The sequence below is a fragment of the Zalophus californianus genome, chromosome 7 (assembly GCF_009762305.2).
Source record: "Zalophus californianus isolate mZalCal1 chromosome 7, mZalCal1.pri.v2, whole genome shotgun sequence".
NCBI lineage: Eukaryota > Metazoa > Chordata > Mammalia > Carnivora > Otariidae > Zalophus > Zalophus californianus.
The window spans coordinates 144,614,378-144,640,212 of NC_045601.1; the positions used below are offsets into that span (position 1 = coordinate 144,614,378).

The 25,835-nt window shown below is 43.7% G+C and overlaps 2 non-coding genes across 2 annotated transcripts; both read right to left on the reverse strand.

Annotated features, from left to right (window-relative positions):
• Window positions 1–10,893: 10,893 nt before the first annotated feature.
• TRNAM-CAU lies at window positions 10,894–10,965 on the reverse strand. Its single transcript has one exon. It is a non-coding gene; the product is annotated as a tRNA-Met (tRNA).
• A 5,728-nt stretch (window positions 10,966–16,693) lies between these two features.
• TRNAK-UUU lies at window positions 16,694–16,766 on the reverse strand. Its single transcript has one exon. It is a non-coding gene; the product is annotated as a tRNA-Lys (tRNA).
• Between the last annotated feature and the right edge of the window lie 9,069 nt (window positions 16,767–25,835).

The following is a 25,835-nucleotide window of genomic DNA, read 5'->3' on the forward strand; positions in this document are numbered from 1 at the left end:
GATAAAGGACTGGTATCCAAAATATACATAAAGCTGCCAAAACTCACAATGAGTTTTTTCAAAAACCTAGTTTAGAAATGGGCAAAGGATCTGAATAGGTAAGTCACCATGGAAGATATAGGGATGGCAAATATGCATGTGTAACAATGCCCGACATCATACATCATGAGAGAATTGCGAAATCAAGCATCAGTGAGATACCGGGACACACGCACGTTAGAGTGGCTATAATCCAGGACACTGGTGACACCAAAAGTCAGGATGTGCAGCAACAGGAACTCTCATTCACTGGTGGTGGGAATGCAAAATGGTGCAGCCACTTTGGAAGACAGTTCGGCAGTTTCTTACACAACAAAACATAGTCTTACCATGCCCTCTGGCACTCACACTGCTAGGTAGTTACCTAAATGAGCTGAAAAGTTTTGTCCACACAAAAACCTGCCCATGAATGTTTATAGAAGCTTTATTTATAATTGCCAGGAATTGGAGGCAACCAGGAAGCACTTCAATAGAGGAATATGATAAATTGTGGCACATTCATACAATGGAATATTACTTAGCACTAAACAGAAATGAGCTATCAAGTCATGAAAAAACAGGGAGGAACCTCAAATCTGTATTGATTGCTACCTGAACAAAACCAGTCTGAAAAAGCTGTGTGATTTCAGCTATATGACATTCTGGAAAACATGAAACTCTAGAGAGTAAAAAGATCAGAGGTTTTGGGGAGGGGGACCATGGGGTATTTTATTCTATATGAAACTATAATGGGGGATACATGACATTATGAATTTGGCAAAACCCATAGAGTATACAACAAAAGAGTGAACCCTAATGTAAACTGTGGACTTTAGTTAATAAGAATGTATCAATATTGATTCATCTGTTGTAACAAATGTCCCACACCAATGCAAGATGTTGCTAAGAGGGGAACTACGAGTGGAGGTGTGGGGAGGAGAAAGTATATGGAAAGTTCCTGTACTTTCTGTTCAGTTTTTCTGTAGATCTAAAACTGTTATTAAAAAATAAAGTCTGCTAATTTAAACAATTAAAATAAATTTTCAGTGTCTTGGAGCTTGGACTCCATGCTCACTCCTGTTCAAATTGCTTTGCAATTTGTAAAATAGTGCCATAATATGTAAATCCTGGGTAGCTAATTATTTTGTTATTTAAGCAGGTAATGCACACATTCAGGACATTATCAGGTAGGCAAGAAATGATGGCAATTTTTAACAGTTTTAGTCCACAAAATTGACAAGCAGTTTAGTGTAGCTTAATTTACCCATCTGCCCTTCTGCATAACCTAGCCTTCCCCAGGATCTAGGCCCAGGGCCTTGGGGTGAACTCGGATTGGTTCTGAGGAAGCTGCCAGCAAATATGTTTAAAGAACCAATCAGGGGTTGCTACTATGTCCACTACTATTGGGTGGCAAGGCAGTGGGGGTGAGGGATGTGGATGTAATCCACATAGTGGCTGGAAATTCTTCCAGAGGAACAAGATTGACGTTGAGGTGGTGCTGGGTGGGCCATGTAGAGAGAGACCAGGGAGGGGTGCTGCCTAGGAAGATGACAGATAGTCAGTCTGGCGCTTCGGGAGGGGAGGATGGTAGAGCCCAGAAGGCAGACCTAGGGGAGAGGGAGGGTGAAGGTGGTTGAGATAGGAGTGAGGGAGGGGGAAGAATGATAAACCCAGAATAGTAATGCCTCTGGGTAGAAAGAAAAGGTGACCTTGAGGAGGGAGATAGCAGAGGCTTTAAAGCTACTGACGGTGTTTGATTGTGTAAAAGCCATGTTGTGCAAATCTGTGTATTTGTTTTATTTCTATATATTGCATTGTTGAATATGCGTATACTTGTATGCGTTCACATTTTCACAGTGAAATATACTGTATCATATTAAATCTTATGTTGTTGAAAGCAATTAAAATACAGCAAAAAATTTTAAATCTTAAAGCGTCTTGTACATATTAACTAATACAGGTACTAGGGATTCTATTAAAATTTGGGGGCTAGCTCACGGGGAAAAAAAACTTAAAGCATTTCAGCTTCCTTTTTAAGACAACTTCAGAAATACAAACCCACTCGAAATGTTTTGCTATCACGGCAGTGTTCAAGGGAGAAAAATTCCCTGGGAAGCTGCAGGAAGGCCCACGAAAGAGCAAAGTTGCACTTTCTGTCAGCTGAGTGAAGTTCACGGCTGACTCATCTCCCAGGTCATAGTCCTGCAGCCCCGGAGAATACAGTAGGATATGCATCATTTGTGCTGAAAGGCGCGCCCGGGTGTTAAGTTCGCGATTTTAATTGATGACTATATTAAATTCGCCAGGAGGACGTGGTATCTGGAGAGCGATTTGTGGCTTCTCTGGACACATCAGGGCAATCCACTCTCTGCAGAGACACGTTCACTGAGGATGACAAGTCCAAACGAAGACCAGCCTTCTCCCTTAAGTGGGCTGTGCAGTCTGGGCCCACCCTGCCTGCATTTACGGGCAGCGGAAACCTCTGGTTGAGTATTCTTCAAAGCCTTCTGCTCTGAGAATTTGAGGGAGGCTTAAGGCTCCTGAAAGCTTTTCTTATTCTTCTTTAGGGCCAGCTTCATGGGGACAGCCCTGTGTTTCACTGATTGCTTTTGCTGTCATCATCTCGAAATTCCTATTACTTTTTCACGAGAGGCCCTGTGTTTTCATCGTGCGTGGCGCCCTGCAAATTTATTAGCCAGCACAACCCTCATCAATTCGGTCCTTTCCCAAATTAATGTACTTTAGCCACACATTTTTCTCCTGCTATTTCAGTGTTACCTCTTACTAATTTTGGTTACCAAACACTGACTCTTGGTCTTTTTGTTTTCTCTTTATTTTTTCTCCCTTCCTTTATTTCTCTTTTTCTTTTCTGCTACTTCCTTCCCCAAGCAGTGGTTAGCAGGATGGACGGATGTGAGAGGCTGACTGCCTGGGGTCAGTTCAGTTCCTGCAACATATTAGCAGGGAGGCTCTGGGCTGGTTACTCAATCTCTTCGGGTCTTCGCCTGTAAATTAGGAAGAAATATTGTACATATCTCATGGATTTTGTGAGAATTAAATAAATTAAGTATCTGTAAAGCATTAAGACATTGCTTTATACAGAATAAGTGCTAAACATGTATTAAGTACTTCAGTAATCTCTTATCCTCATAGTGCACTTGCTGTGTTTAAATATACTCAAGTTTCATTTTCCACTTTTACATTATTTCTTTTTAAAATTCCTCTCACCTTGTATTTTATTTTTTATCTTACTCATTTATTAAAAATAATATTCTCTTTTTTATTTTTTATTTATTTTAAGTCATCTCTGCCACACCCAGCATGGGCTTGAACTCCCAACCCTGAGATCAAGAGTTGCAGGCTTCACAAGCTGAGCCAGCCAGGCGCCCTATCTTCTCACGTTTTAGGTCTATTTTGGCATTAATCATTTTGCTCAAGCTTTACTTAATTCCATTCATTACATCCCTCTAATACTTTCATTCTTCTGCTCTTTCTCCTCTCTGTACTTCATACACTAAGTGACTTTCTTAAAAGATCTGATTCTCAGTCTCCTTTCCTGGGTCACCTCCTGCCTTCTGTTATAACTTCTCTTGTTTTCCTCTGCCTTCTATTCTACTCAACTTTATTCTGTACCCATTTATTTCTCATTTAAGGTGTTTTGCATACCTTCCAGATATTTTATGTATTTTCTTTATGCGTTTTTACAGCCACTTACGTACAGAGCTGTCCTCCTTTTTCCTGTAAGTAGATCTCTGGCATCCCATCCGTGCTTCGGCTTCTCCCTGATTTCACAAGTGGGTGTGTGGAGCTTTTATCCTTCTTCCCTCCGATATCCTTTAAAAACATTTTTACACATAATTCTTAAAATTCCAGCATTCTCCTTTTTCCTCATGCTGTATTGTTTTTGAGCATCATTTCTCCCATTACTATAGAGTCTATTTCTTTTTTTTATAAGATTTTATTTTATTTTTTATGATTTTATTTATTTATTCACGAGAGACAGAGAGAGGCAGAGGGAGAAGCAGGCTCCCTGCGGAGCAGGGAGCCCGATGCGGGACTCGATCCCAGGACCCTGGGGTCACGACCTGAGCCGAAGGCAGACGCTTGACCGACTGAGCCACCCAGGCGCCCTGTCTATTTCTTATTTTACACTTTTCCTTCACGGATTTACATGTTTCATTTTTTTTTTCTCTTTCTTCATTTTTACTCTTTCCACTCACCCTCCTCAATTTCTTCTTCTCCCTCTTTATGTATGCTCATCCTCTTATTAAATGTTTTATATTACTTTTTAATCCTTGTGTGTTAAACAAGATTTCCAGTTTTATTTTAATAATGCTTTTCATCTGTAAATTTTTACTATTTAGCTATATATATTTGTCTAGGAATTCAGGTATTCTTTTTTAATTCTATATCTTTACTCCTTGCCTCTTGACTTAATTTTTCTTTGTTTTCGATACTTGTCTTTCATGTTTTAGACCACCTTAATGCAGACCTTTTGCTGTTTGACACACCCCTGTTTTCATATTATTTTGTTACTTTGTTCATCCTAAGCTTGTCTTTGTAGGGTAAGTCAGGGTCCGCCAGAGAAACAGAACAAACGGGATGTGGAGAGAGAGACAGAGACAGAGAGAGAGACACAGGGAGAGATTTGAAGGAATTGGCTCACCCCGTTGTGGGGACTGGCCGGCCGCCCACTGGGCTGGAGACCCAGGGAAGAGCAGATCTTACAGTTCTGGTCCCAAGGCAGGCTGGAGGCAGAATTTCTTTACTGATTGGGTGACACCCACCACATTATGTAGGGTATTCTGGTTTGCTCAAAATTACTGATTTAAATATTAATCTCATCTAATAATACCTTCAAGTAATATCCAGACTGGCGTTTGACCAAACACCTGGATACAGACAGCCTCGGCAAGATAGCACATAAAATTAACCACCCCCCTCATGTGGTGGCCCCTCAGAGCTCTGTCCCTGGGAATGCCCCTCTTCGGTCCCCTCCTCCTTAGGTTTTAGGATCTGTCCTCTGCGTGTCCCGTGGGCCATCGCTTTCTCCAAGCAGCCTTAGCTAGTGTGTATTTTTTAAATGCTTTCAACAGATGCCATCCAGAGTGGTGCTCCATCTTGAGGGGTTGGTTGCAAACAAAGGTCTCCGCACCGTTCTCTCGCAGAACCACAGAACGAGGTCACAACACAAGACCACAAACTTTATTTTAAGCACGCTGTCTGTATTGCCTTCCCCTTCATTTCAACCAGCCACTCCAGGACTAGAGATCGCGGTCTCCACGGCCACCACGGAGCTAGGGACGGCTGGATGGTAGGTGGGTAGGCAGAAGGGCCATAAGACTTTCTTACCAAAATCAAGTCCTCTTTTTCTCATTAAGCACGCCCCTGGTTCCTGTAAGTTTTCTGCTAGATCTCGGACTTCCAAGAACGTTGATTCTGTTCGTTGTTGCCAACTCCGTGGTTGCTACCGTGGAGGAAGGGATATTCGGAGCCCCCAACTCTGACATTTCCATGATGTCACTCCTGCCTGTTTATCTGTAAAGAACATTTCTTGCAGGCAGGTTATAATTGACTCTTGCTTTTTTTTTTTTTTTTTTAATCCTGTCTGACAACATTCAGCTTTTAAATTGTTATGGTTAGCCTACTTATATTTGATTTATGTAATTTGTAATTTAGGTGGATTTAAGTCTACCATCTTGCGGTTTTTCTATTTGTCCCCGTTGTTACTTGTTTTTCTCTCCCCACCCCTTTTTCGTGTTATTCTGGATTAGTTTTAAGCAAGGATATGACACAATCAAACATAATTATTTTCCACATAGTAGATGAGTTGAATGGCAAAGTTGAACAAGAAAATTGAACGAATTATAAATGCATCTCAGTACACCACAAAAGAGATTTTCGAGGCATGAATTAAAAAATAAATGGGGACGGGGCACCTGGGTGGCTCAGCCAGTTAAGGGTCTGCCTTTGGCTCAGGTCATGATCTCAGGGTCCTCGGATGGAGCCCCATGTTGGGCTCCCTGCTCAGCGGGGAGTCTGCTTCTCCCCTCCACTTGTGCTCTCTCTCTGTGTCTCAAATAAACAAAATCTTTTAAAAAAATAAATGTGGAAGAATGAGCCAGGGAAGGGGGGATATAGTGCTTACATGTGGGGAATAGAATCAGTATGACATTTCTTTGACTAGGGAAGTGAAAGTTGTAGAAAATATTAAAATGTTACTACTTTCAGCTCTAAACTCAATGAATGCTGCTGCCTGAGAGAGGAGCAACAAATTTGGAGTATTAAATCATGAGTAGAGTTTGGGAAATGTGTGTGAGTGTGTGTATGGGGTCAGTAGTTCTGGAACTCAGGAGGAAGGTCTTGGGCAGAAGCCATCATTCAGGTAATAATGAATCACTGCAAGTTCCTAAACATGACAGGATTGTCCAAATTGGCATTGGGTTCATGGACAACTTATTGCCATTCATTATATATATGTATATCTTATTCATTCAACCTCATCAGAAAAAGCCCTTAGATATGATTCACATTCACCTCACTTTGGCCAGTGTTAATCACAGCTATCCTCAGGGGCATCCCATATATAGTGACATCCTTTGGAATTAGAAATATTTTGGAGGATATTGGTTGTAAAGCAGTGCTATACATTTTTAGAGTGACACTGGGTGCTTGTATTTGCACTTCTTCGCTGCTAAGTACATCTCAGGCCATTGTTATCAGTCCTGCTCATTCCAAGTGGGCATGGCTCAAGCCCAGAATCTTCACACACATTCTGCCCTTGTTGATTTATTCCTGGATAAGCAGTGTGCTAATGAACACGTGCGTGATCATAAGCACTCCTGCCACCGACAGTTCCGCTGAGGTTGGACTCATGTATTGTCTGATGTTCTATCAAACAAGACGGTTCACATAACCATTATGCAGTGTTATTTCAAAGTGTCGTGTTTATGCTAGATTCCTTCTTTTTGTTCTTCATGATTTGGACCGGTTTCCACATGGTGATCGTCCTCTTCAGGCATCACAAGACACCCATCATATCCACAGTCCCAGCCTCTCTCCACAATCTTTTCCCGAGACAAAAGCCACCCGTACTATCCTCTTGCTAGTGAGCTGCTTTGTTTTCTTCTATGGGACTAACTTGGGTCTTTCCATTCATATGAATTCTGTATATGAGAAAAACCTGATGCTGGAGAACCATCACTAGTTTTCTTTCATCTTGCCTTGGTGCTGATTAAATATGATAATAGAGTTTCCCGATCTACCTGTGCCATTTCAGATATGATCATTTCCCCTTGCTCATAATGGAGATTTCTATTGCATCTAAAAAATACTTGATAAAAATTATTTTAATTGCAGGGGAGCATGGTTTTAGAATCCTTATGAGTATAGACAGTAGTCCTGATTACCCCTAGATAAAAATTTGGGAACTATTAATCCATTTAGAGTCAATCTATGAAAGTCTCATCAAGAATAAAAGAGCACATTGTAGATGAATACATACAATATAACGTACATATAAATTCTAAAAACAGAAAATTTTATCTGTAAAAAATTCTGATGTAGTACAAATTAAAAAATGTAACTACATGGTTAGAAATCAAATTCAGGGTCATGAGTTCAAACCCTGCGTTGGGCTCCATGCACGGGGCCTACCCAACAAGACAAAAAGAAGTTAGGATGATGGTTACTTTTCAGGGAAAAGTGACTGACAGGTAGACAGTGGTTGTCTCTGAGGTGCTGGCAATACCTCATTTCTTGAACTAGATGGAGCTTACTTGCTTGTTTTCTGTGTGAAAATTTATTGACCTACATCCTTATGATTTGTGTGCTTCAAAAAGTTATAAATCCATTCTTTAAAAGTTTAAGGATGTTATAAGTCAGTATGTATGTTATAAATCAATTCTTTAAGAGTTACTCTAGAGGGGTGCCTGGCTGGCTCAGTTGGAAGAGCATGTGGCTCTTGATCTTGGGGTCATGAGTTCAAGCCCCATGTTGGGTGTAGAGATGACTTAAATAAATTTAAAAAAGAAAAGAAAGGAGTTCATTTTAGAAGATGACCATTAATAACATTAAAGAGACTTGAGGGACACGTAGAAAAAAGATCTAGAAGGAAAAGAGAACACACCACAGCATGATAGCACCCCCTTGCTTTTGCTCTCTAGAGCACTTACTCGTAGACGCAAAATTGTGCTTCTATTTTAGCAACTTCTACACTGAGGCAAAGCGAAGTCATTGGAATCTGCTCAAAATGGAGAAAACCCTATATTATCACGTGCCCCCCCCCCCCCCGGTATATACTCAGATTAATGATGACCTGGAGAGAAAACTCAACCCTCACTCCCAGTGAATGCAGGAAACAATGATCTTGTCCGTTAGGAAAGCTGTGGAGTAAAAGAAATGGAAAACATCCCCACTGCTGAGAAGCCAGAGCCCCACAGTGGACCTCTAAGTAGAGAGGCATCCTAGATGCATTTCCTGAGGAGTTCAGGGAGCCCTAAGTCATAAACTTAGTTTGAGGTTTGTATTACTCATCTATTACTGTAACAAGTAACTCCAAATTCAGTGGCTTAAAAAAAAAAAGACAGCGATTTATTATCTTGTGGTATCTATAGGTCAGAGATTTAGGAGTGTCTTACCTGGGTAGTTGCAGCTCAGGGTCTCTCATGAGGTTGCAAACAAGACGACAGCTGGAGCTCGAGTCATCTGAACGTTTGCCTGTGGCTGGAGGATCCCGAGCCATGTGCTCAGTAGGTGCAGGCAGGAAGACTCCCTTCCTCCCCCTGGGGGGCGTCTTCATAGGGCTGCCATGACTTAGCAACTGCCTTCCCAGAGAGCCAGATCCATCACGTTAGTTCGGTCACAAAAGACCAGCCCTGATACAGTGACGTGGGGAGCTATGCAAGGGCATGAATATCAAGAGGTAAAGATCACTTGAGGTTACCTTAGAGGCTGCCTCCAGAGCCTGGCCTCTGGCCACCAAGGGTCTACGTCTCTTCCATATGCAAAACACACTCACCATTTCCCAAGAGGCCCCAGAGGTCTCAAAATATAACATTTAAATCATATCTAGGTGTATGTAAGGTAACTCTGGTATAGTTCCTTGGATCCGTCCCTTGAAGAACAAAGAAAGGAAACTGTGCACCAAAGGAAAAAATGCTGTCACCCCTGCAGGAGGCTTTGGACCCTTGACTCTAGAATTAATGTCTCTTGCTCCACCAGCCAAGCCACATAGGCCCCAGGAAGTAGCTTTTATTTGTCTACACAGATGGTTTTAGCGAACATCACTGCTGTTGATTAGTATTGTAGATACACTCTTGGACTCAGGGAAGACAGCTGAAGAAATAGTTCCAAGTCCATGGGGCCAATTCACTGAACAGAAGTGTAGTCACGTATTCTGAGTGCTACTTGGTGTTCACTGGGGAGCTGTTACTTGTTATGTTTGTACTATGTCTAACAAAGCATACTAGCAGGGCACCTGGGTGGCTCAGTGGGTTAAGTGGCTGCCTTGGGCTCAGGTCATGATCCCAGGGTCCTGGGATCGAGTCCCGTATCCGGCTCCCTGCTCAGAGGGGAGTCTGCTTCTCCCTCTCCTTCTGCCTGCCTCTCTGCCTATTCTCTCTCCCTGTCAAATAAATAAATAAAATCTTTAAAAACAAACAAACCATACTGGCTTAGATAGAAGGGGTGTAAATAGCATCAACACAATAATCCTTATTTATTTACGTTCGGTTTGTAAGAGTGGGACTCGAAAAGTGGAACCAACTGATTGTCTTCCATAAATACTTACTAATACTTAATATGCTCACGGGCCACCTTTTGATGACTAAGAAAAACAAAACTAATGACAAAGCAGGAAAAGTGGAAAGCAATCAGTGGAGAGCAATAGTTGGAATTACTGTGTTTTGCCAAATATTTATTGATGTAAAAAAAAAATCAACAATTCATAGGGAAGGGAATGTCCCAGCAAATACGACCCCCCCCCCCCCCCACTTCGTGCCCTGAACTTCACTAGTTTGGGGATGATTTTACCTTCTAAACAATTTTTTTTTTTTTACCAGTTTGGAACACCCTCATATGCTTTTATAACCATTACCTAACATTTTTCATCAGATACGCACAGAGACTGTAATGACTGGTATATTGTAAACTTTTAAGTATTTTTTGAAGTGTAGCATCACACTCCTTTATTGTACCAAATGGAATCTAAAAACCATAGTGATTGAATACCTGCCAACATCCCCTGGAAAAAATAGAAAAGCATGCCCTTCTATGACAGTTGGAAATTTTATATTGATTCTCTTGCTCCTTGAATGAGTTTTATGCCAGTATAATGTATGTTTACTTAAAGTCCTTTGATCATGCTGCTGTACTAGTTTGCACCAAATATAAGTGTAAATATTGAAATCTGAGATTTTGCTGTTTGATGGGACCACAAATCTGTGTTATAATGAATTCTTTTAGTTTGAGTTATATTTTCATTACTAGTAGTATGCAATGCAAACAAAACATCACAAGCAGATAATAAATTTGAAAACCCCTTTACTGGAATATGCAACAGAAGTAAATTGGAGTTTGTCACCTCCTCCATGAAATCCCCTACAGCATATAAGACCACCTCAACTGAAGGAATATTTCCAATTGCTCTTTTATTGGGCACCCTGGCTGGAAGGGATTTTACAATTCCCCGAACTTCAGGTAGGTGGAAGCTTTTGAGAATTGTCTACTGGGAGACAGCATGATTTCAAAGAAGGCTGGGGAAGAGGAATCCAAATTAAAGGAGGACATGAAAGATCTAAAAACTAGTTTAGGCTTTTGGGCTCGTTAGCTTAATGAGTAAAACTTAGCAAGAGGAAAGCAAGCATAAAAGCTTCCTAGCAGAGGATGGTTTCGATCCATCGACCTCTGGGTTATGGGCCCAGCACGCTCCCGCTGCGCCACTCTGCTTGTTGGCTGCGTTTTTCTCCTGTGTCTATTAATGATTAAGATCACCTTTTCCACGCTGAGAAAATGATCCTTCTTTTTTCTTAATTCCTTCCCTTCTGATGGGTTTTTCGGAGTAGCTCTCCCACGACCAGGTGGCTAAGGGCCGACCCTTCCGGGGCTGCCCTTTTCCAACCTGCCAAAAGAGCGTCCAAGCTCGGGAATTTTTTTTTTTCCCCTTAATTTTATTTGTTTTTCTGGAGCCGCTCTTTGCTCAGAGAGCTGAGGAAGAGCGCGCCCAGCAAAACCCGGTGGAGCCTTTTCGGGCGGAATATGAGGATCCGGAGCGGACCCTGAACCACCATTAGTGAGAGGAATCCTGCTGACCGCCGCGCTTGTTCTGTCTCCAAAAGTCTCAAAGACGATCGTTTGGATTAAAAAGTTTATTTGCTTGCAAGGGCGCAGATTTTCACAAGGATTTTCACAATGCGCCCGGGAAAGGGAGAATAAACCCAACTTACTGCTCAAATGATTACATGGCGGCCACAATTTCGACTGGATCTCGTTTGGAGGCGTTGTGACACACACACAGAGGAACTAAAAATGAGAAACTAATAAAGATAGGGGCTTCCAAACACACCTTGTTAGGACGGCCCCGAACACCAGCCCCCGTTTGTCGCTGCCTCTCCGAGGACGCCAGGTCCTAGGGCCCGGGTGCACAGCGGTAAACCTCGTATCTTTACTAATGTCAGCTTCTAGATGACGCGCGTTCATGAGCTCGCTCGATCACACGGCTAGGCCGGGGCTCGCACGCCGGTATCTCCCCTTACTCCGTTTCCCCGTCCGCATCTACACCGAAAGAGCGGCCTCAGCACTGTTTACCTCTGCGGAGGAGTGGCGAGCGCAGCGGCCCGCCCAGCCCAGGATCCTTCTCCCATTCCCCGCCGCGCGCAAAGCCCTTCCCGAGACAGAGCCGGGCCGCGCACCGCACAACCCAGCCCGCGGAGGTTGCGCACGGCCCTTCCCTGGTCAGAGCTGGTGCGCACGCGGTCCTTCCCGGGGCAGAGCCGGGGAGCCCGCGGTCCTTGCCCGGGGCAGAGCCGGGGAGCCCGCGGTCCTTGCCCGGGCGCGCACAGCACAACCCGGCGGGGGCCGGCGGGGGAGGGGGAGGGCGGCCCTCCGCGGGCAGAGCTGGGGCGCGCACAGCACAACCCAGCCGGCGGAGGTTGCGCACGGCCCTTCCCTGGTCAGAGCTGGTGCGCACGCGGTCCTTCCCGGGGCAGAGCCGGGGAGCCCGCGGTCCTTGCCCGGGCGCGCACAGCACAACCCGGCGGGGGCCGGCGGGGGAGGGGGAGGGCGGCCCTCCGCGGGCAGAGCTGGGGCGCGCACAGCACAACCCGGCGGGCGGGGAAGGTTGCGCACAGCCCTTCCCGGGGCAGAGCGGGGGTGCGCACCCCTTGCTCGCCCCGCTCCTGCAGCTCGGGCCGCGGCCTCGGCAACTCCCTGACACCAGTGTCCCCTCGCGGAGACCGACGGAGAAATACCGCTAGTCACCTTCCGGCCCATTTCAGGTTTCCCTCGCTTCCAGGGACACTCTCTTACTTCAAACGGCCTTTGATTCGAGCCTTCTTAAGGCAGTCCAGGTGGGATGGAGTTTCCGTTCGGCCGAGATTTCCTCAGGACAAGGGTGGTCTTGAATTTCAGATTTGTTTTCCCAGACTTCACGTGAGGGAGGAAGGAGCCCAGAGACAGGAACCAGACCGCAGGCTACCTGTTCCTCTTAAGCCCCCCAGGGATACTCTACATCCGAGAAAAGTGAAACGTGATGATTCCTTTCGGGCTTTTAGCCTCCTAGATCGTCGTCATCCCAAGGAGATGCTGCCATCTTCAAAAGATGCTTGTATTCTCCCAAAAAGCAGTTTTCTTGAAAATTTCTGACTGCAACCTGGAATCAGAAATACATTTTAAATCACAACTCAATACAGTATGCAAACAAATATGTGTCTATATAGAGAGTATATCTAACTGAATTTATCTATCTAGAGAGAGAGAAAAACCGAACTCCACCAAACAATATTTTACTACTTGGGATTTATTCTGATATTTCCTATTCCTATTATATTCTATTTCATTTCTTAAAATACCAGTCTTGGTTTTTTTTAAAAAATATTGACTAGGCTCATTCACTTCTGAGACACAAGATGGACTGAAAAACACTGTCACCTAGATAATGGTATTAGAAATGGCTTTTCTCTCTGGGGCCAGATAACGGAGTGGAAGACAGTGACCTTTTCCTGAGGGTGGGACCAGCAGTCAAAGAGTTAAGGAAAAGGTTCCAGTTCCCCCAGCTTTTCTTTTTGGAATTGCACAGTGAGCACGTTAACTCTCTCAGCTTCTATATTCCGTGTGCCTCCCTGTGTGTTTATTCCTGCAGTGGGTGAAGGAATATTACACATTCTAGAGAAGTCCTCTGTGATTCAGGTTTTCCCACCTCTGTCCTACATTTGTGAGGTGGTTTCTTTTCCCCGTCATCTGCTGAAGGATTCTTGCATCCAACCTATTGTTCTGGTGGTTCCCTCTACGTGAAGAATTCTTACCTCATATCTCTATAGGATTTACCCCCACCCCCCACACCTTCGTCAGGCTTTTGTTCAAATGGCAGGACAAATAAATCCAAAGGCTTTGGAGAGATGCCACCTGCCCTCCATTTTCTGTGAATACCTCAAAGATACTTGGATATTAAGTTCCCCTTACATTTTTCCTAGGATGAGTGATTCTCACCTTCCGTTGCTGTGTGTGTGTATAGTTCTATCATTCTGTTATTTTGTTGTATGTGTAGATTTGTGTCACCACCGCTGCAACCAAGATACAGAACCATTGCATTACCACAAAGATCTCTCTCGTGCTCTCTCTATACTTATGCCCACCCGCCACTCCCCACCATCCTTAACTCCTGGTCCCACCAATCTGTTTTTCATCTCTGTAATGTCATTTTGAGACTGACATATATGTGAGATCAAAAAGTATGTGACCTTTTAAGATTGGCTTTTTTTCATCTAGCACAGTGCCCGTGAGATCTATCTAAATTATTGCATGTATCGGGGCGCCTGGGTGGCTCAGTCGATTGAGCGGCTGCCCTCGGCTCAGGTCATGATCCCGGGCGTCCTGCTTCCTGCTCAGTGGAGAGCCTATTTCTTTTCTCCCTCTCCCTCTGCCTGACACTCTGCCTACTTGTGCTCTCTCTCTATCTCTCTGTCAAATAAATAAATAAAATCTTAAAAAAATAAATTATTGCATGTATCGGTAGTTCATTCATGTTTTTTACTGCTGAGCTGTATTCCATAGAATAGATGTACCACAATTGGTTTAAGCAATCACCCACTGAGAAACCCGATGGTTGTTTCCGGTTTGGGCAATTACAAATAAGGCTTCTCTGAAGAATAGTGTACGGTTTTTGTGTGGACCTAAGTTTTCATTGTTCTGGGATAGATGCCTGGGAATGGAATTCCTGGATTGTATAGTGAGTGTTATGTGTCGTTTCTTTAAGAAACTGCCAAACTGCTTTCCCATCTCCCATTCCCATCAGCCATGGGTGACAGATGGAGTGTCTCTGTGTCCTTGCCAGCCAAAGGCAGCGTCAGATAAAATTTGTTCCTTTAACTCTTCTAACAGACGTGCAGTGATACCTCATCATGGTCTTAATTCACATTTCCTACACAACTAGTGATATTGAACATCTTTTCATGTGCCATTTGTATATCCTCTGGTGAAATGTCTCTTCATGTCTTTTGCCCATTTTCTAATTGATTGTTGTTTTAATGTTGAGTTTTGAGGATTCTTTGTATATTCTAGATAGGAGTCTTTTGCCAGATATGTGGTTTGCAAACATTTCCTCCCATCTGTAACTTACTTTTTTATCCTCTTAGGAAGGTCCTTTGCAGAGCAAAAGCTTTTAGTTTTAATGAAATTCATTTGGTTGAATTTATCTTTTATGGGTGTGTTTTTGGTGTCATGTCTAAAAGTCTCCAAGCCTGAGGTCCTCCAAATTTTCTTATTTTTTCCTAAAAGTTTTATACGTTTATGTTTTACTTTCAATCTCTATCATTTCCAGTTAATTTTTTTTTTAAAGATTTTATTTATTTATTTGAGAGAGCGAGAATGAGAGAGAGAGAGCACATGAGAAGGGGGAGGGTCAGAGGGAGAAGCAGACTCCCTGCTGAGCAGGGAGCCTGATGCGGGACTCGATCCTGGGACTCCAGGATCATGACCTGAGCCGAAGGCAGTTGCTTAACCAACTGAGCCACCCAGGCGCCCTCCAGTTAATTTTTTAATACAGTGTGAGGTTTAGGTTGAGATTAGTGCTTTTTTTTTTTTTGCCTAAGGATATCAAATTTCTCCAACACTACTTTAAAAAAAAAAACTAAGACTTTCCTTCCTCTACTAAATTGCTTTTGTACTTTTGTCAAAAATAGCTTAGCTGTACTTGTATGTGGTGATTTATGGGTTCTCTGCTGTCTCAGTGACTTATATGTCTAGCCCTCTGCCAATAACGTGCAGTCTTTATTACTGTGGCTGTCAAATGTCTTGAAATAATAAGAGTGATTTCTTCCACTTTATTTCTCTTTTTCTCAAAATTTGTTTTAGTTATTCTAACTCATTTGCCTTTCCATATAAATTTTAGAATGGTCATGTTCATATCTACAAAAATAACTCACTGAATTTTTATAGAAATTATGTTAAACCTGTATATAACTTTGAGAAGACTTGACATGTCCGAGTCTTCCAATCAGTGGACACAGAATATCTCTCTATTTATTTAGGTCCTTGATTTCTTTCATCAGCCTTTTGTAGTTTTGTATTTTTCAGCATGTCCATGTTCTGGTAGATTTGCATCTAAGTTATTTTTTTAAGTGATGTAAGTGATACTATATTTTAGTTCTGGTGCCCACATGTTTATTGCTAGTGTCTAGAAATACAGTTGATTTTTGTATTTTGATCTTGTATTTTGTGACTTTGCTGAACATACATATTTGTTCTAGGAGGGTTTTGTTTGTTTTTAGATTCCTTGGGATTTTCTATGTAAACCATCATATCATCTTCAAAGGGAATGGGAAGTATAATCCTAAGACAGAGAGGGAGGGGAAATGTGTGTTTCTAGAGAAAAATACAATCCACTGAGCAGTCAACTGCACCATCAACTCACAATTGGCCAGAATTGCGGAAATGAATGGCAAAGAGTCCCTGTGTTTCTGGGGAGGACGAGTATTTCACCTAAGACCTTACTGCAGTATCTGTCAAGTAACGCAGCACCATTTGTCTTATATTAGAATGTGACATCACCAGGACTTGGCAGAGAGCTCTCCCCATCTGCCAAGTAGCTCAGTTGTGAGTGTGAAGGACGGAAAATCTAAAGATCCTGGGTTTTGACACAGTGAACACTTTACTCAATAAATATCATATCCAGTTCCTTTTCTAGAACACCCTAGTCTAGCGGGATAGCTTTCTTATACTCCGTGGGCTGTAAGCCGTTTGTACTGTGCTCCTGGGGAAATCTCTATTAAAAAGCGCTAAAGTCCTCTCCTGCTTGGAAGAGAATAGCAAATCTCAGCTACTTTGGTTAAGGTTGAAGGTAACTGACTCTTTGGTGTTTTCTCACTCTATAAACAGGTAAAAGTCAAAGTGGAACCCAAATTTCCTTCCTCGAAGGACAAAACCTAGGGACCCTCAGACCCGGGGAAAGCAAAGACCATATTGCCTGGACAGGGACTTGAACCCTGGACCCTCAGATTAAAAGTCTGATGCTCTACCAACTGAGCTACCCAGGCTCTGAGAAAGTTGTCTTATCCATACACATAAATAGGATCAAGCTTAATAGTGTGGTAGATTCATTCTTGCATTCAGGAAGGGCAACTGAACAGGTATTTAACCTCCATAGTCAATTCACCCAGCACTTGTTTATGTTTTCTGTAGGTAGGTAGAGAAGGAATGTAAATGGCATCAAGAAAACAATCCTCATTTGGGTACACTTGTAGAAAGGGAAAATAAACAAAAGAAACCAACAGATTGTTCCCAATAAATATTTACGGAATGCTTAGTGAAATCTGTCAGCTCTTATTTACTGGGCACCAAGAAATAACCAAAAAGGACACAAAGAAGAACAAAGAAACAATAAAAATATAAATAAATAATAAAAAAAACAAGAGAAGAAAAAAAAGCAACCAATGGAGAACAATGGTAAGAATCTGCCAAATTTGGTAACATCTACCAATCTTTTTCTTGGTGCAAGATAAAAGCAAGTCATTAAAAAGGAGGGGAAATGTCTGGTGACTGTGAGTGGCCCTATGTTGTGCACTTCCCTAATGTTCTTAACCTCTAAAAGAACTTTGACAACTCAGGGCACCTAGGTGGCTCAGTTGGTTAAGTGATTGCCTTTGGCTCAGGTGATCCTGGAGTCCTGGGATCAAGTCCCACATTGGGCTCCCCCCTGAGCAGGGAGGCTGCTTCTCCCTCTGGCCCTCCCCCCTCTCATGCTCTCTCTCTCAAATAAGTAAATAAAGTTAAAAAAAATAATTTTGACAACTTGGCTGTTTTTCACTGGACATGTAGCATTTTTCTCCATACGTTCAAATTTTTCTGAAATGTCTTGTGACTTGTATCAAAGGAATCTAAAAAGTTTAGTAATTTAACACTTAGCAATATCCCTTGAGAGAGAGAGGGAGACAGAGACAGAGACGCCTTCTTTAATCTTCTGTGGAAGATTTTACATTGATCTTTATCTCCTTGAAATCGTTATTTCCATTCCATGTCTCCCACATTTTTTTTTTATCCCAATACCATCATTTTGTATCTGGTCTTTCTTGATCTTCCTACCATGCTTCTAGGTACCAAATACAAGTATAAACATTGAAATCTGACTTTATTTCCTGTGACCCCAAATCTATGTTAAAAATACTTCTTGTGGACTGGGTTATATTTACATCTACTTATAGTGCAAAATAATAGATAATTTGAAAACCCCCTTCACTGGAAGATGTAATGGATGTGAATGTGGAATTTGTTACCCCCCCCCCCCCCCCGCTTAGGGCCCCCCAGTGAAATCCCGTAAGAGACCACCTCAACTGAAGGAGGCATCTCTGACTCAGTATTTCCAATTGTTCCCACTCTGGGAATCCGCAAGGAGAGCGTTTTCACAACTCCAGGACAATGCGCCACAGTCAGATGAGTCTTCGTTTACAGCAATGTCTTAAGTTACCAGCAGAAGGGCGGGATTTTTCCGAGGAGGGTGGAACGTGGGACTTAGGGCTGTATTCCCTGGCAGACTGATTCTCAGAAGGCGAATTTTCTATGGTCGTATTTAACTAAATATGAAAGCTCTAGAAGTGGATTGAGTTAAACTGTTTGGATACAGTTCAGCAGGAGCTGCTTATAAAACTCACAGTCGAGGATGGCTTCGACTTGTCGATCTCAGGACCGCCGCGGCGCCACCGCTTACGAGCGGGTGCATCCTCGCTAACATAGCAATTCCAGTGTCACAACTGGTTTTTCCCATATGGAAACGGTTTCATTTCTTTCCCCGCGTCTTTTTCCTTCGTCCTTCCTCCCTTTTCTCAGCCTCTTTCCACCCGGTCCCCTTGAGAAGCAGGTGGTTCCAACAGCTCCTCCAAGTGCATGCCCTCCGGATCCGCCCAGGACGCGGCTGCCCAGCCCGCTTCCCCGAAGCTTGTGCGGCCCCGGGGAGGAGCCGCAGGGGAGGCGGCGGGGCGCGGCCCGCGGACCCCCGCGCTGGGGAGGAGCCGGGGGCTGTGGCATCAGCACGGCGGCCTCGGGGCGGGAAGGTCGCCACCAGCTGCCGTCGAAAATCAGTCGCCAAGAGGCTTTTCTTTTGCCCGCAAAGGCAGCCAGACTTCCAGAATTCCGTTTCTGATTGGGTAAGTTTGGATCCGTTTTGACAAGGACCAGGAGTTCCTGTGTTTGGACGGACTTCCGTTTTCTGGGCCCATCTGCGGGCTCAGGCTCTTGGCAGTCTGTCCACCGGAGCTGCGGGAGCGGCGGCCCGTGCGCGCGGGGGTCCAGCAACCACACCGCCGCGCGCCCCGCGGGAACTTCACTCCACGCACAGGGGACCGGGGGCCATCAAAGAACTGCCCACCCAACCCGGGTTCTAAACCCCTCCACTGCAACTTCCCCAGTCCTCGGGCCGGAGAGCGTGACCGAGGGGCGGGGGCGCACAGGGACCGTGAGATTGCTGTTGTCTCGTGTCCTCTCGTGCTTTTCCACTTTGCAGGGGCCGCTACCCTCGAATCCTGCCCCTTTCTCCATTTGTCATCCCCTGCTTGTTCTTTGGATCTCAATTCGGACGCTACCCATTACCTCCTTCTGGAAGCTTTTGCTGACTCCTCAAGACTGGTTTTTGAAGCTCCTGGAATATACCCCGGATTCCTCCACAGGTATTTTATACCCAACATTGTCAAAACCCGAACTCCCGGTCTTCCTCCAACCTGGCTCCTCACCCATCTTCCCCATCCCCATAAACAGCTGCTCCAGCTGTGGATGCTCTTTGGCCCAGATCCTAGATCCCATCTCTCAGTTCCACTCTCAAAATGTATCCATTATCCAACCGTTTCTTACTCCTTCCGTTGCTGTCACACTCAAAATCTACCATCACCTCTTGCCTGGATGTTTGCAAGAGACTCTCCGGTGCTCTCCCTGTTTCTATTTCTCTTTGCCCCCCTTCCTGTCTATTCTAAACAAAGAATTAATGCACAACTCTCCAAGGACTCCCCTCTGGTTCCAGGATGAAAGCTGAAGTGCTTCTAGTGACCCGTGCGGTCATCCCCTGGTCCCTCCCTGGGCCCCCCGTCCCCAGCTGCACAGTCTCCTGCTGACACTCAGGCACAAGTCTGGTCTAACCCCAGCCTCAGGACTTTGTCCTCTCTGTGTGCTCTGCCTGGAAACTCTCCCCCCACCCCGAATATGTGCCTAACTCCTTTCCTCCTGTCCTTTAGGGTTTTGCTCAAATACCGACTTCTCAGGGAAATCTTACCTGTTCAACACATTTAAAATTTCAAAACACTTTTTAAGGAGTCATCCCTATTATCTTCCTGCTTTATTTTTTATTACCAGTTATATATTTTTCATTCGTCTAAATTTCCCAGTAGAACGCAAATTCCATGAAGACAGAGATTTTTGCCCATTTTGTTCGCAGCTATCGTCCCGGTGTCTAGAGGAATACATGTCGTATGGCAGCTACTCACTGACAGTTTGTTGAGTAAAGGCCAAATGAATGGCCTGCCACCTACACAGGAAACACTCAGTAAATGAGTCTTCTGCGGGAGGATGTGTAAGCAAATTCAAAGAGTTTAACCCCAAACAGGGACAGGAATGGGCTTTTCATAGGTAAAGTGTTCCCGATTCTGTTTCTACTGCTCCTGGTCGGGTGTATAAACCTGAGCGGCTGACCCTGGGTCCTCTGCCTGACCACGTGGTCTGGCCTGCTGGCCGGTGCCCGCGCCAGAGGGAGTTAAAGCTCGCCTGGGACAGAGCACCTGAGACTCCAGTCCCATCTGCAGAGCTGCCCACGTTCATCTCTCTCATCGTTAGTTCTCCTTCCCAAACCTTTCCCCTGCCCAGGACTAAACCCTGACTCCTGAGCCACTGGTGCCCAAGGGTGAGGATATAATGCCTGCGGCTCAAAGGCGTGGGAAACTGTCCTAAGGAAGACACATGTTCCTGGGAGTCTTCTGAATACTGCTTTGAGAGATTTTACTCATTTGCTTGTTTGGTATTTTGAAATAGTAGTGGACTCACAGAGTCCAAAATGATTATGCACTGACGTTTCCCTTGTCACCTACCTACCTGGTTCCTACTTTGTCCTCCATCCCCCATTGGTTCTACTGTTCTTCATTTCTTACCTATCCTTCTGGAATTTATCCACTTTCCTGTAAATATATTCATTTGTTCTGGGCCTTGCTTTTGATACTTCACAATATAGGTTGGAAATCTTTACATGTTCGTACAGAGGAAGCTTCCTTGTGTCTCTTTGTTCTGTTTTGTACTTTTATTGTGAAATATAACACACAGGGAGGTAAATAAAATCTACACCTGCAGCTTAACAAGTAATCACAAAGCAAACATCTAACCATCACTTGGGACGGTGATCAGGGCCTTGCTGGCACCCAGGAAGCTGTGTGTGTCCCTTCCCTTCAGCCCTCTGTCCTCCATGCTCTCCTTACGCCCCCAGAAAAACCCAGTCCTGACTTTTACAGTAACTGTGTATTTACTTTTTTTTAAAGATTTTATTTATTTGTCAGAAAGAGAGAGAGCACAAGCAGGGAGAGCAGGAGAGGGAGAAGCAGGCTTCCCGCCGAGCAGGGAGCCCGATGCGGGGCTCGATTCCAGGACCCTGGGACCATGACCTGAGCTGAAGGCAGACGCTTAACTGACTGAGCCACCCAGGTGCCCTGTATTTACATTCTTCATACATTTCACCATGTACACATATATCCCTAAACAATACAGCCCAATTTTGTCTCGTTTTGAAACTTACGTAAGCATCATCAGACTAAATGCTTCCTTTGTATCTTCCTCTCACAAAATTGTAAATTTGTAAAAATTGTAAATTCCTCTCACAATTACAAAATTGTGTTTGTAAGGTTCATCCATATTGTTTTCTGTAGCTCTGATCTGTTGCCAACTGCTGAATAGTATTCGACACTGTTTATCCAAGTTAGTGCAAATGTTCACTCCAGTTGTTTCCGATTCTTGGCTCTACAGACACCACCAGTGTGAAAATTCTCCTACAGACCTCCTGCTGTACCTGCGCACGTGTTTCTCTTGGATTGAGATCTAGGATAATAGGGTATGTACATCTTTAACTTACTAAAGTCCAACTGACTTCTACAGTATTTCTATCAGTTTAGACAATCAACAGTAGTGATGAACGTTATTACTTAGCATCCTTGCCAATAATGAGTACTTCTTGTCTTTTTAATTTTAGCAATTTTGGTGGAAGATCAGTAGCATCTGATTACAGGGTTGGTTTGCATTTTCCTAATTTCTAATAAGGTTGCTTGCTGTAGTTGTTTTAAAGTATGTCCACAGGGGCGCCTGGGTGGCTCAGTCAGTTGAGCGTCTGACTCTTGGTTTTGACTCAGGTGATGATTTCATGGGTCATGAGATCAAGCCCAGGGACAGGCTCCCCGCTCAACAGGGAGTCTGCTGGAAGTTTCTCTCCCTCTGTCCCTACCCTGCACGCACGCACTCTCTCTCTCTCTCTCTAATAAATAAATAAATCTTTAGGGGCGCCTGGGTGGCTCAGTCGTTAAGCGTCTGCCTTCGGCTCAGGTCATGATCCCAGGGTCCTGGGATCGAGCCCTGCATTGGGCTCCCTGCTCATTGGGGAGTCTGCTTCTCCCTCTGACCCTCCCCCCTCTCATGTGCTCTCTCTCTCTCTCTCAAATAAATAAATAAAATCTTAAAAAATAATAATAATAAAGTAGGTCCACAAACTCTGTGGCACTCCTGTCATCAGAAGGTGGTCCAAATACCCTCTCCTTGCCTGGGGACCATACTGACTGGCTTCTAACCAACAGAGCGAAGCAGAAGAGACACTGGTGACCTCTCAGGCTAAACATTTTCTGCCAGTCTCCCGTTCTGTCTCATAGATGTCCTAGGCATAGAAGTTCTTTCTATATTCTGTATTTTCGTGCTAGTCCTGTATAAGTTATCAATGTTGCAAATATCTTCTCCCATTTTGTGACTTAGATTCATTCTTTCATAGTGCTTTTTGATGAACAAGTTCTTCGTTTCACTTATTCTTAAAATACTGTGTAAACTTAATCTCATTAAATTTATCCATTTTTCCTGTTTAGTACTGTTGTGTCTTATTCCTTATTCCTACCCAAAAGTCTGCAGTATATTTATTTATATTCTCTTCTAAATGCTTTAGACTTTTGCCTTTTACATTTCAGCATTAATGTACCTGGAATTCGTTTCTATGTAGGGCGTATTATTTTTCCATATAGATATCTAATTATGCCAGCACAATTTATTGAAAAGTCCTGCCTTTCTATACTCTTCTGTATCCCATTTATTAAGTACAAAATGTGCTCCTTTTTTGTTCCATTGGTCCATTTGTCTGTCCTTGCACAAATACCACCCTGTCTGAGTCGATAAGGTTTTAGATGAAGTTTGGTTTGTTTTTTGGTTTGTTCGTTTGTTTGTTTGTTTTGAGGTAAAATTGGTATATAACATTAGTTTCAGGTGCACTGCATAATAATTTGTATTTGTGTACCACACAAAGTTGTCACCACACTAAGTCTAGTTACCCTGCCTCATCATCCAGTTGGTGCCATTCACCGTCCCCCGCCCCTCTGACAACTACCAGACCTCTGAGGTTCCTCCTGTGTGTGTCTGCCCCCAGAGGTGGGGCTTTGGTGAGACTGCATCTCTACCTCTCCTACCCATCTGTGACGGCCTTTTTATCCCTTGTTGTGGAGGGAGTCGTTCGGCTCTGTCTCACTTCTTTTCCCATGGGTATCATTACTTTGGCTTCCAGGTAAGCTGGACGGAAACAAATGTTCCAATTGCTCGGAGATTTGAGTGGCGAGCACATGAGCACGCAACAGCAACAAACCCTCACCTGGCTTGAAGCCAGAGTTAGATTTCCTTTGTAATGTGTTTGCTTTGGGGGTGTCCCAACTCTCCTTCATGCTCAGATCTGGGCACATCACTCAGAAAGAAAGGCCTACTAAAAGTTAATGAATGAAGAAATTAGCTCAATTCCCCGTTTTGGTTGGGGGGCAATCTCGCACATGCTGACCATGGCCTGCACCTTCCTTCCGAGAGTGTGCCTGGCCTACACTTTCAGCTTTCTACTTCCTGCTATTGAGCTACTCCACCGGGACATCTAAGCTGCCCGCCGACCTTCCAGACTGAATTCGTGGCCCATGAGCTTATGAAACCAGGTCATTTTCTATTGCAATTTAACTGATGAGGAACACAATCACCCTAAGATCTCTGCTGGCTGTTTATTACCATTCTCCCCTTTCGAACTATGTCTGACTTTGCTCCTTCTCTGGCTCCAGTACGTGAAGTCGTATGACCCATTTATGGCCAATGGGATAGGAGTAAAATAATGCACAAAACTTCCAGGTCATACCCCTACTGGAAAAGAGATGTCTTTACACTTCTGCTAGTTTGAAAAGGGACAAGGTACCTGGATGTCAGACAGAAACATGCATCAAAGATGGTGGAGTGGTATGACTGAGAGCCTGTGTTCTCACATCTTGGCATTTTCCTGCCCAGGTAAGCCTGGGTTGCTTGTGTCCACAGTCTGGATGACCACTGCTCTGGGCCTGTTATAAGAGATACCCATAATCCTAATGGAAGCAACCTCTTTGAATACAGAGTCAAACCTGGCTGCTAAGGGGTCAATGAAGAAAATCAACTATGTATAACACCCTCAGTATGTTAAAACTCTCAGGTAAAGAGAAAATGGAAGCAGTGACCTTACATTTATAAAAACTAACGGTTTCTATTGTAAACAGAGACGGGGAATTGATATTTAGCAGAGACCAAAGTGAATGAGTGATTCAGGAAGTGAGCAGTTATCTTCAAAGCAAGCTATGGAAGAAAATGCCAGAATAACTATGTGTGAAAGTCCGGTATCCATAACTGAAATCCAGTGGCAACTTGCTGGAGAAGATTGAGGATGTCAAGTTAAAAAAATCCCAGGATAGTGGTGTTAAGTATAGACATTAGAAATTATTGCGGAGAACCATACCCTATTTGAAAATAGCTATATGAAGAAGAAAAAAAAGGACTGCTGTACAGTATCATTTTTTATTTTATTATAATCACTATACATTTTCATTTGTTTTAATTAGTTTAAGTTTTTATTTATTTATTTGACAGAGAGAGACGAAGCGAGAGAAGGAGCACAAGCAGGGGGAGTGGGAGAGGGAGACGCAAGCTCCCCGCTGAGCAGGGAGCCCGATGCAGGGTTTGATCCCAGGACCCTGGGATCGTGACCTGAGCTGAAGGCAGATGCTTAACCAACTGAGTCACCCAGGCGCCCCTAGTTTTAAATATATATATTTTAAAAAGTAAGCGTGGTTGTGTATTCATGAACTGAACAAAACAAGAGTTCGAAGAGTCATCTTGCAAATGAGATAAAGCACGTGTGTTCATCATGGTCTTGTTACTACAGCACGCTTCCTCAGTCAGTAAAGATTTACTGAGCATCAACTCTATTTCTACTTCTACTTAGTTTCTGTGAAGTTATAAAACTCTAAGGTATGGAACCTACCTTTAAGGTGATTATTGAACATCAAGGAACCACTAAGTACTAAAGTCCATGTGAATAAATGCTACAGAAATTCAAAGAAAAAAGAAATGAGTGCTGGGGCGCCTGGATGGCTCAGTCGTTAAGCGTCTGCCTTCAGCTCAGGTCATGGGATGGAGTCCCGCATCAGGCTCCCTGCTCAGCGGGGACCCTGCTTCTCCCTCTCCCTCTGCTGCTCCCCTTGCTTGTGTTCTAATAAATAAATAAATAAATAGATAGATAGATAGATAGATAATCTTAAAAAGAGAGAGAGAGAGAGATGAGTGCTGAAAGCAGCTGATGAAGGTGAATCATCATCATCCAAGACTATGTATGTGCTAAATCATAAAATGAAGTTTGAGAGGCAGAAATTAGGAAGGTAAATAAGGAGGGTATCCTGATTGCAGTTAGCATATGGTCAAATTGTTGGGAAGTAGAAGAGAAAGTGGGAACTGCCTGGCTGAAATGTATCTCAAAGGGAGAGTGGTGTTTGCTGTAAGGGGAAACAGGCTGAGAAAGCAACAAAAAAGTCATAAAGTAGCAGCTTTACGATAGTCTCTTACTCTTACTT